Here is a 12990-nt window from a genome sequence, read left to right as displayed (position 1 = left end):
TCCAATAGAGTATTGCTTAGGCTGGATGTTCAGTATACATTCATCCCCTCCAGGAGCAGTTGTATTGCATAGGCTGGATGTTCAGTATACACTCATCCCCTCCAGGCCTCTACTCCTCTACTGTGCATACATTATGTATAGTTTTAGTTCTGGGGTGGTAATAGCTATCTCCTTCCCTAAATTTACCCCTTAAAACATTTTGGAGAAAATAAACTTAATAATATTTCTGCTTTCATGCTTGATTGTTTCCCTTTAACTTCTTGTTATTGAAGCGCTTTCCCCACCAGTATCTGCAGTGTTTCTTTGTATAGTAAACCTAGTACAACTGGAGAACATCTCCCAAGTTCTACTAAAACTTGACTGCTGGAGTCATGTAGGTGGCAGACCCCACCCCAACCATGCAGCATCTTCACTGTAATAATGGCTTTCCAGGTTGCTGCTTGTACCCTGTGTCTTTACTCAAGAAGTACATCCAAGCCTCTTTATTGTATTATCTCCTTTCCTAGAAGCAACTTCATAAAATGTCTTCCTGAAATATGATTTAAACCTGCCTACTCTAGTGTGGAAGACAAGAAATTCCCATGCCATTTATCTTCTAAGTTGGTTCTTTCTACTTTCTAACTTAGCCCCATACTGTTGTTGGAGAGTATCATATAAGAAAATATTATGTAGTGTCATTTCTGAAAAGAAAATCTATAACTCTTGGGTATACACAAGAGATTCTCCTAAAGGCTTTCTAATTACTGCTACTCTCAATTTGATGGACACTAATGTTCCACATTCCAGAAAGCCTTTGGCTGAGTATTAAGACAGCAGCCCACCCTTCTATAAACAAAAGGCTAGAACTAACAAGTGAAGTACAAGTTCAAGTAACTTGTGGGAAAAGGTATTTTAATGGCAAATGAGCATAAACACATGTAGACAGACTTTCTAGTAATCAAATTGAAACTAAGAAAAATTATTATCTTTCACCAGAATTTAAGGAGAAGCCCATATAAAAGTAGACAATATCATCCAACTGACAAGTAGATAATAAAGACATGGCACTTAACCATTAGTACTAATATTCAGTTTTAAATAAAAACTTACATGCATGAAATTTGCATGTAAATGTATGTAACTAAAAAAGATCATATTGAGTGAAGTAACGCAGAAAGCCAAATGTCTTGAGTTTTCTCTCATCTATGTTTTCTAGGACCAAGTCTTCAGATGTGAGTATATAACATGGAGTAACTGCAGAAACCAGAAAAGTAAAATGGTACCATGGATTGAGAACAATAGAGAGTGCAATAGTGGGGTACAAGTGATGAGAAGGGGGAAATTGGTGGCTTTAATCAGTATGTTGTGGGTGGAGATACATACAGAAGAAGGAAAGGTGGGGGTAAAATAACAGTAAGAATGTCTGGAAAAGTCATAAGGAATCATGTTATTATCTATCTACCTAAAATTATATAGAAATCTTTGTATACATAAGCATATATAGTTTAAATAAATTTTTTCTCTCTTGGCTAAAAAACTCTCTAATACCAGGCACAAGAAGCCACATTTTGAGTGGTTGGTTATGATTGTCCAAGACATTTCCAACACATAGTTGATTGGTGTTGTCCTTGTCGTCCAGAGGTTGAAGGAAGTTCCTATTTTCAAAGACACCATGTACTTGGGACACAAGATCTGAACTGATTCTGACCTTAAAGATTCTGTGTTGAGGGCTAGATTTCATGGTGCCAGAAGACACCATACAAGCTTCAAAGAGAGAGAAACAACCAATAGACTTACCCAGTCATGATGCCTATGAACTAAGTAATGACCACAATGGCATTTTATCCCTAAGGGCGCCATAGTGGTATACATAGCTTGGTGGAAGCAAATAGCTCTGTAATTGAATTTAAAAGCCTCTAAACAGGAAGAAAATTATGCCTAGTATTGGGAACACAATCAACTACAAGGTGCTAGTGAATTACACATCTTGGAGGGTACATACAACTACTACTTACCAACTCAGCATAGTTCCTAACTACATTCTAAATATTTAACCCTATGCTCACAGATAAATTTAGTCTTACCACCACCAAAGAAATATGTCCTTGCAACAGAGAGAGATTATTACAGAAAACCACAGCCCATCAAAGTACAAAGAACAAGTGACTCTAGAGTGCCCATCCCTAAATGATATGCCTACTACACAACTCCTGTACCTAATGATCAGGGATCTTTGTGGAAGAGAGGGTGAAAAGATTGTAAGAGACAGAAGATCAGGATGTTTACTGTGAGATGATGTCTCCTAGAAATGACAGGGAAGCTACACTCATGAAGTCTCAACACCATAAACTGTCTAAATAAGACCTGAACAAGGACCACAGCAATAGATATGCTAACATGGAAGGAAGACATCTCATGGAGCCTCAATAAAGAACTATAGGCAACTAGGATGTTCAAAGTGAATAAATAGTCTTCCTCAGGTAAAAGCCCCCAAATTGCTTACTTGATACTAAATGGTCAGTTCTGAAATTATATATGTACAGATAACATTATAAAAACTGAACAGGTTATATTTGTATTATATATATACATATACATACATATACATATATGTATTATGTACCCATATATATGCAATAACAATAAAAGAAATAAATTCCATGAATTACAGATAGAGCAAAGGTGGTGCATGGAAACAATTAGAAAGAGAAAAGAAAGGGATAAAATAATAAAATTATATTTTAATTTAAAAATAAAATGATGTTAAAATCAATACATTGAAGGCAATATTAATCACAAAATATAAAACACCAGAAAAATTTATATATTGCTTGTAGAAGATCAAACTGCTAGACTAGAAGTACTTGAACAATACTCATAAAATTGAAAATATATATAACACATTATAATTCTGTTATCTCCTGCAGTCCTCAAGAAATTCTTACTTTGGTGATCAGAAAAAAATTGTACAAAGATGTTCATTAAGGAGATATTTTAAAATAATGAAAACATCTGAACATAAATAATAAATGAGTAAAGAAACAGTACTTTATTCAGACATGGAATGTGGTGTATCTATGGAAATAAATAACTAGACTGACATAGATAGATCTCAGATATACACTGCTACATAGGAAGGACCACATATATGATGCCATGTGTCTACATTTTTGAAATATATGATACTTTATAGGTTTATGGAGACAAGCACATGGAAAAATATACAGACCACTTCATGAAATTACTATCTACAATTTCAAGAGTGTAGTGACTCCTGCCTGTGGGGTGGCAGGAAGAGAAAAGGTGGGGGCTGACAGTGGGAGATGCACTTATAAAACTGCCTTAAAACACCAAAGCAAAAAGCATCTGAAACAAATAAATGGTAACATTAGTTTACTCCAGGGCAGTGAAGCTGAGTCTGTTGTAGTTACTGAATGAATATTTAAGGGAGTTAGCAGCAGTAATACAGATGAACAGTGTTCCAGCTCATTATCAGGAGCCTGTTTCTGGAGTTAGCAGCAGTAATACAGATGAACAGTGTTCCAGCTCATTATCAGGAGCCTGTTGCTGGTTCTAATAAAGGGCTGCTGAGTGCTCTGGGACAGCCCTTTAATATTTTCCAATCTCAGCCTCTTGTTTGTAAATGGAAGGTAATAACATTTTGTCTAGCTTGTTTAAGTGTTTGGAAGATGACCAAATAAAATAACATTTAAAAAGTCACCTTGAAAACCATTAGTTAATTCATTTAGTTTTATTTGTTTTATTTTATTTAGTTCTAGTGACAGAACCAAAATGCTCCAATCCCCAAGAGCTAAACAATTTTAAAGAATTGCTTCTATATTAATGCTTCTATGTTAATGTCTAAAAAGAACACTATTTTTTTCTCCTTTTTCCTTTCCCATGCCTTGACCCACGAGGACCAGTTGACACCCTATGTTGTGCCTATTTGGACATAGTTTAGTAGGGTAGTCAAGACACTTTGCAGTACTTCTATTTAATTTTTTTAAGGAAAAACAAAATTTGCTACTAGACTGAACCCTTCAACACTTACTTGGACTGGATCCAGTGACAATCCCACCAACTTTAATCTGGCTCTCCCCCATCCTTTTAAAAATCCTGTATCTGACTCCTGGCACTTGTCTCTCTGAAGACCCGCCAATTCTACTTTAAGATGGAATGGCATCTTTCTTTCCTGAGTATGGCTTTAAATGATACCTAGAAGAACTAAACAGGAAGAATTCATGAAGTTTAAGGAAGTCCTCAAGCAGGAGATCATGCAGTATGGGCTGAAAGATCCTTGAACCGAAGTGAAGAAAACATCTTGGGAAGACCTTGAAAACTTACTGATGAACTATTCTGAGAAGAAAGCCTAGGATGTGACCTTCAAAACCTTCAAGAAGATCAATAGGAAGGATCTCAGTGAGTGGGCAGCAAGAGAGATTGCTGGACATTCAATGATAGATCAAGCTCATTTGAAGATGAAGCTGAAGCAGAATTGGTCCAGAAAGTTCAACATCCCAATTCAGGATTTTCTGAAGCAGAAATTAACCCAGGATAAATGCAGTTGTTTTGAGCACCTTTTTGTATCAAAGACAACTAAGAAGAAGCCACACACGGTGCTCCTGAAAGGAGTGGCAGGAATCGGCAAGACACTGATGTAGGAAAAGTTAGTGCTGGCCTGGTCAGAAGGTTTGGTGTTTCAGAAGAAATTATCCTACATCTTTTACTTCTAATGTCAAGAAGTTTAGCAATCTGGTCCAACTGATGTCCAGAGAGTATCCCAGCTCCTCAGCTCCCATCATGGAAATAATAACCCAACCCGAGAAACTCTCATTTATCATTGATAGCTTGGAAGAGCTAAACTGTGATTTGATTAAATCAGAATTGGAGCTGTGTGATAATTGTATTGAGAAGCAGCAGTGACTATACTGCTGAGTAGTTTGCTCAGGAGGGAGATACTCCCAGAAGCCTCTTTCCCCATCACAGCTACCCCAGACACTTTTAATAAACTGGAGGACAGGACTACACAGAAATGAAAATAAGGATGGGAAGTGATGAAAGCAGTAGGAGGATATATTTCTGAGGTTTGTTCCAAGATTAGAACAGAGTCCAGGAAGTCTTCAGATCGGTGAGAGAAAACAAACAGGTATTCGCAGTATGTCAGGTCCCTTTGCCCTTTGCTCAGTTGGGTGGTTCCACTTGTCTAAAAAGAGAGACAGAGAAGGGATGTGTCTGCTGATGTACACCACTTACATCTTCAATTTGTTAATTTCCAAAAGTGCCCATTAATCGAGTAAGGAAAGGCAAGACCTGCCGTGGGTCCTGTGTTCCCTGGCTGCTGAGGGCAAGTGGACTGAAAAATTTGCATTTAACGAGGATGATCTGGGGCAGGGGTTATGGGATTGTCAACTCAGACATCCCCACACTACTGAACATCAAGATACTTCTGAAGAACAGAAACTTCAAGAATTTTTACACATTCTTCCAGCTATCCATTCAGGATTTCTCGGCTGCCATCTTTTATTTGGTGTAAAGCCACAGGAACCATGCTAGTAAGGATGTTCAATGTATAGAGACGCTCCTGTTTAGATTTCTAAAGAAAGTCAATGTAAAGAGGATTTGGGGGCCCTTTTCATCTTTGGCCTTTTATACCAACTGGAACAAGAAAAGCTAGAGGCATTTTTTGGCTACTATTTGTCCCAGGAGGTAAAAGAGAAGTTGTATGGAAATGATTAAGAGTCAATAAAGAGCTTCAGGAACAAGTAGATGGCATGAAGTTGTTTTACTGTCTGTTTGAGATGGAGGATGAAGCCTTTGTCATGCAAATGATGAACTTCAAGCAGCAGATTACGTTTGTAGTTTAGGATAATTTTGCTGAGATTGTAGCCGCCTACTGCTTAAAGTACTGTTCTACACTCAAGAAACTCTTCTTTTCAATCCAAGATGTCCTGCAGAAAGAACAAGAATATAGCTCTATGGAAAAGCAACACATTTGTTGACAAGATGTCTGATCCATGCTAAGAAGCAGAAAGCAAGTCCAGGTACTCCAGGTGAAAGACACTAATCTCAATAAATTAGTTTTTTTTTTCTTTTGGTTTTGTATAATCATCTGAGACATCCCAGTTGTACCCCTCAAGTATTCAAAGAAAATAACATTTCCTTCTTGTGTGATAACCACATGTTCTTTGAGCCATTGACACAGAACTGTAAACTGCAGCACTTAAACCTCAGCATCACATTCCTCTCCTGCAAGAAACTGTTTCTTGGGCCAGGAAGAATGCAATATAGAAAAGCTGCTGGTGGCAGGCTGCCAGCTTTTCCCTGATAACTGTAAGATCTTTGCCTCTACCTGACTAGCAGCAAGACATTGAAGCATCTTAATGTTGCATCGAACAACTTGGACAAAGGGATGTACTCTTTGTGCAAGGCTTTGTGCCATCTAAACTGCAGTCTGAAGCATGTTGTGTTGTCCAAGTGCTCCCTCAGTGAGCAGTGTTGGGATTACCTTTCTGATGTTCATAAGTGAAACAAAACCTCAAGACACCTAGACAACAGCTCCAGTGACCTGAAGGATGAAGGACTAAAGGTTCTCTGTAAGATTCTGAGTCTCCTGGACAGTGTCCTGAAGTCACTTTGTTGGAGGCATTTCTTAACACCACTAGCAGCTGCCACGACTTGGCTGAAGTCTTCAGTAGAAACCAAAACCTGAGAAGCCTTCAGGTTTCCAACAATAAGACAGAAGACATTGGTGTAAAGGTTCTGTGTGAAGCTATCAAACGGCCCAACTACCAGAGAATCTCAGGTTGGAAGCCAGCATGCATAGTAAAAAACCCAGGGACAGAAATTGGGGTTCAGCCTGAAAACCAGAAAAGCAAAGTGGCCAACCCACTAAAGAATTCTTAGCTCTACCAAGGCTGAATGACCACAGACAGAACCTCTACTACTAAAATTAAAGGTGTGTGACTCCATAAGACAGTAATTAAAGATGTGAGCCCCCACCACTTGGATTTGTTTCTGCATTGTTCTTGTGTAGCCAAGGGTAGACTTGAGATCACAGATCCATTTGACTCTGTCTCCCAATCATGGGATTAAAGGTGAGTATCACTATTGCCTGACCTCTAATGGCTTTAGCTTTGCCTCTTTTCTTCAGGTAAGATTTATTTATCAAAATACAAATAATATACCATGACATTTCCCCATTATAAGAAAAAGTTATACATAATATAAGAAAAACTATATACAATAAGTATAACTATAAACAATATATACAGAAAACAAATATATCAACAATATCTAGTCCATTTGCATTTGACAAATTCAAAGGAAATACTTCACATCTATCTTTTCTTGGTGAGCTCAAGTTTTTGTACCTAATTTACTTTTCACCACAACTTGTATTACCATCCAAGACTATCTTTTGATATCTCTCAACCTTATATACTTTACATTTCTTTAGTGAATTTCTTTTCTGAGTCTCTGTAAAGAAAGGAGACTATAACTATAACCTTCTCATCTTCAACTACCTCAGAGACCCAAGAAGGAAATAATATTTAAATTGAGTAAGCAGGAAGTGTGAACAAAAATGTGAGTAATGACAGAAACGGTTGGCTACCTAGACAGTCACCCAATGTTCTTCTGCAACGCTGGGGTATCCATCTTTGGCTTACAAGTCTAGTATATCCAATAGACTTTTCTGTGAAGCAGGATATTCAGAAGGGCTGTCCCCCCTTGTCTTGACAATGTTTGGAAGTCACTTTATTCTGTGTCTTGCTTGCCCATTTAGGACAACATACTGCCAAAAGGCAAGGCAAGGCTTGCCCAGTGGCTTACTTTTGCCACAAAGCTAGTAAACTCCATGTGAAGTTTCTTTGATGCCCATTATCTTCTCTGAAGTAGATTGGTGCTGCCAGGAGCAGATATGTCTCATTGTCCAAAAAAGGAACTTAGGTTATTATAACATCTTAAATGCCATAATCTGATCTAAAATATCTCTTTGTTTGACCTTGAGAATATACCTAATATGATTACAAGTTCAATTATACTAGGTAATTAACTCCTAACTTGTATTTCCTTCTTATCCTAAACAGTTGGTAATGATGATTTTCAAGTACTAGAAATTTACATTACATTGTTAAATGAGTTATATAGGTACAATACCTTATGTAACATGATTAGAAATGTATGTACAGTATGTTTTAACACATTAATCTCAAATTTGTAGAAATATACAAAGCAATTTGTATGCAATATAAAAAAGTCCAATCCAATGTAAACATTTAAAACTAGTAATTGTTTTTTTAAAAAATAGATTAAATGACCTATCTTTGTATCTTATCACATCTATGTCTCCCCTTTTTTCTTTTCAGAGTAAATTCAATAATCTCCCCTATCACATATATTCCCTTTTTTATTTTAAAAGAAAGAACCTGGAGTCTAATTTCCTCTATTTTAACTCTTTCCCTGATCATTACCAATAGTAATTTGTAAGTAACCCCTTAAACAATGTAAAAATATCCATTAAACAACCAAACACCACCTAAGACACCTTTTGGGAATGTGGGCATCATATTCCTCAATTTACTTCCTGCTGTCTGGGAGTGATAGCTTCTAAAGGGGATCCTGAAAATAAAAATTTTGGTTATTGTCAAGTCCTGCAAGAGGTAGCTGTATCATTTTTGTTCAGTCTATGCATAGGGGGAAAGTGCAAGGCTTATCTCAAGTCCAGGCTAATCTATTAGGCTAAATCATCTCAGCTAGCCACCTTAAAGTTATTCTGATCAGTTTGTAGTCTAAAGCCAGTCCTCAAGTTGTGTTTTCCAACTTAGTGATGTCATCAGAGTCCTCGAGGAGTCATTGTTGTAGGACCCCATCCTCCTTTTGGAGACTTCAAAGGTCACTGTTAGGCATGCCCATGGTTCACTGCAGAAAACAGAGACTCAAACCTAGTTTGGCAGCATCCCAAGAAGGGTATTTAGGAACAGCCTGCAACTGATGGTAGAGAGAGAAAGAGGGAGAGAGAGAGGAAGAGAAAGAGAAAGAGAGAAAGAGAGAGAGAGAGAGAGAGAGAGAGAGAGAGAGAGAGAGAGAGAGAGGAGACTGCTATTGAAAAACTAAAAACAAATCTAGGTTGAGGCTCCATGTGTAGCTCCGGTGGGAGCCCCATGTCCAGCCCTGGCCTGTGTTGTTCACTAAAAATACTCATGAAAATGGCTTATTTTGTGTGAATTTGTGCTCCAAACATTGGGCACCAAATGTAGCACAAATAATAAAAACCCAGAGACAGAAACTGTAGTTCAACTGGAAATTCAGAAAAGCAAGGCAGCCAAGTCAATAAAGAAGTTTTAGCTCTACCAAGGCTGGGTGACCACAAACTAAGCAGACAGAGCCTCTCTCTCCTCCCATTTCATACGCCCTCTGCTACTGAAATTAAAGGTGTGTGACTCCTCAAGAATGCAATTAAAGGTCTGGGCCACAACTACCTGGATTTGTTTCTGCTCTGATCTTGTGTAAGACAGGGTAGCCTTGAACGAACAGAGATCCCTTTGACTCTGACTCCCAAATCCTGGGATTAAAGGTGTGTGTCAGCATTATCTGACCTCTAGTGACTTTAACTTTGCATCTGATCTTCAGGAAAGATTTACTTATAAAAAGACAAATAATATGGCACTACAGGAAGCCTGTGGGCTAACTAGTGCCTGTTGTGAGGACCTTATTCTGCTTTTACCCAAGTCAGACCCTGTGGGCAATCAACATGCTGGAGAATACCTTGGACTGCAATGGGTTGGTTATTTTGTGTAAGGCTCTGCAACAGGACAGATGTACCCTACATCAACTGTGTTACAAGGGAAGGCTGATTGTTTGTCCGGCCACCCAGCTAGCTTAGCCCCAAAATAATCACACATTAATTGTATTAATTAAATCAATGCTTGGCCCATTAGCTCTGACTTCTTATTGGCTAACTCTTACATATTAGGTTAACTTATTTCTATTAATCTGGATATCACCACGAGCTCATGGCCTACCAGAAAAGTCTCAGGACATTTATTTCCAGTGGTGAATCCATAGCATCTTCCTGACTCTGCTTTCTTTCCCACAGCATGCTGTTTAGTTTTCCAGACCTGCCTAAGTTCTACCCTATCAGGCCAAGCCAGTTTCTTTATTCATTAACTAATAAAAACAACACATAGAGGGGACTCCCACAGCACCTCCCCTTTTCTGTCTACATAGAAAGAAGGTTTGAACTTTAACATAGTAAAATTACATATAATATCAAGCAAGAATTACAGTTATAATATTTGTATCTACTTTATCTTTTATCATAACTAAGGAAAACTATAACTATAAATTCTTAAACTCCATCAAAGACTCCAGAATGATATAATATTACCTAAGTAAATAGAAAGTGCATTATAAACGACTTCCAAAACTCTAGAATTGACAGAGACATCTCGCTACCTGGACAGTAACCCAAAGTTCTTCTGTACCATTGGGGCATCCGTCTTTAGCCTACAGGCTGATAGTATCCAGCAGACTTTTCCATGAAGCAAGAAATTTCAAAGACAGTTCCACCTATATTGGCAGTTTTCTGTCATTTTCTTCTGTGTCCTAAAGAATTTCTGGCAGACTCTTTCATGAAACAGGAATGCTGAAGTATCATCTCACCTTTAGGCAAGTTCAGCAGTCATTGCTTCATGGGTCTTGCATGTCCAGTTTATGCAACAGTCCAGACAAGAGCAGTTTCTTGCCTAAGTGGCTAACCAACTCTATAAGGAGCCTCTTCAATGCCCATCTTTCCCTTGAAGTAGATTGGTTTTGTCAGGAGCAGATGTATCTCACTGTCATGAATGTCTTAAGCTTTTAAACATTTTAAATGCCATATTCTGAAGGTCTCTGAAAGATTTGAAAAATACCTATCTAACTGAACTATGCCTCTATACATCTAGAAAAATCTAACTAATATGACTACAAACTTGACTATTATAGATGATTATATATTAACCTATATTTCTTATTTATATATTATATTTTTAAACACAAACATAATACCTTAATCAAGATCAGAATACATATACACAGTATAATAAAATTGACCTTAAATTTTTATCAACAAACCAATATCTATATTAATACAAATTATTCTTATCTATATCATATCCCCCCTTAAATGTAAAAGAACATTTATAAACAATATCCTGCTGTTTGGGGGAGATGTTAATCAGGTGTATCCTGTTTACTAGGTTCATCTCAGTCAGCAGTTGGGCAAAGTTAATTTTTGAGGGTATTCATGGCAACTTTTCAGGAGGGCATGGTCTATTAAATCATATTGATCTAGAAGCAATCCACAGGTTCACATCTTCCGTGAAAACAAAAGAAGAACCTCTTTTTCAAAGCACCATATTCTTAGCCCAAATTCTGAAGTCAAGATACCTTTACAGTATACATGCTGGTTTAGGTTAGCAGCCCATACAATGCAATGTCTCTTTGTACTTAGCTCCTTCACAGTCAAAATATTAAAAAAAAAAAAACCACAATGTACATAATCTAGACTCTCTGTGCATTTTCAATTTTTATGTGGCTTATTTTTCTTTACTCCTTTTAATCTATGACTATATGTACTCTGTCTCTTTAAAGACTTTTTTTTTTAAAAGCATTAACTTTATCTTATGACTCTCTATACTTTTTTTCTTCTCTATCCCAAGCCTACATACATTTATCCAACACTGTGACTCATTTAGAGGTCGTTTATGTCTGAATCTGTCATATTGTGAATTTGTAATTCTTTACTGTCCAGGAACACTTCTTACAAATTTTAAGGGCTTCTTAAGAACTTCAGCTACAACATTGTTAGGAGTAATTTGGTACTGCATGTTTTCCTGCCCAGTCTAAAACTTAAGATGTGCTATTATTATGATAAATATGGTACTTCCTGCTCACTCAGTACAGTCCAGCATGGCGGAGCTGCTTACACCTCTTAGCCATGCATACCACTCTAATTTCAGGCACACAGCCAGCCCAAGTTTCCATCAAGCAAGCCACAGCACTCTGCTCACAAACTCTAATCAAATGCTCTGTAGAAAGACCTCCTGTATGAAAGAGTCAGAATTTGTGCTGGCAGGGCCAAGAAAGCCTAAATTTCAAAACTGCTGTGACATTTTCCTGGTATGACTGAATCAGGAAAATCTCTCTTAAAGGAGCTGTGGCATGCCACCAGGAAACAGCAAGAAGCTGTGTTAAACTCTGTAAATTTTTTTGGTCTAGAATTACATTTCAAACTTTCTCAGGTTTTATGTGAATATAGTGAACCACTTTGGAGCTCCAATTATTGCAAGGGAAGGTTTCTTGTTCACCCCAGCCACCAGCTAGCTTAACCCCAAAATAATCACACAGAAATTGTATTAATTAAATCACTGCTTGGCCTATTAGCTATAACTTCTTATTGACTAACTCTTATATATTAAGTTAACCTATTTCTATTAATCTCCATATCACCACGAGGTCATGGCCTATCAGCAAAGTCTCAGCACATCTATCTCCAGTGGTAGGTCCATGGCATCTTCCTGATTCTGCTTTCTTTCTTACAGCAGGCCACCTACCTAAGTTCTGTTCTACCATATCAGGCCAAGCCAGTTTCTTTATTCATTAACCAATGAAAGCAAAACATAGAGGGGGCTCCCACATCATACTTGTGCTGCAAATTACCAGGAGTTTCTGATAAGGAAACCAAGGAATTTCGGATTGCTAAGGAGGAGAAAAATCCCTATTGACCATCCTAAGCAGTTTGAAAGCTGGAGCAGTGTTGGTGACCACAAGCATTATTAGTGAAAGGAAACTGACAGTCTCTAGTCTAACACACACTTTGCAAGATTTTAGACACCTGCCTTCTGAATAGTCACTGTTATTCCTGTAGAAATCCTTGTTAATCCATAACATTCTTGGCCTTTCATTATGAAATTCTTCTCAAAATATCCCAGCAGTGTATAAATCATTCTTTAAACAAGACTTTTTCTGTAC

General features: G+C 37.6%; 1 pseudogene; it reads left to right on the top strand.

The window, feature by feature from the left end:
• The first annotated feature begins 4155 nt into the window (after window positions 1–4155).
• LOC101987695 lies at window positions 4156–12743 on the top strand (annotated as a pseudogene).
• The last annotated feature ends 247 nt before the right edge of the window (window positions 12744–12990 follow it).

This window comes from Microtus ochrogaster, chromosome 19, assembly GCF_000317375.1.
Source record: "Microtus ochrogaster isolate Prairie Vole_2 chromosome 19, MicOch1.0, whole genome shotgun sequence".
NCBI classification, from domain to species: Eukaryota; Metazoa; Chordata; class Mammalia; order Rodentia; family Cricetidae; genus Microtus; species Microtus ochrogaster.
This window is presented reverse-complemented; position numbering and strand designations above follow the sequence as displayed.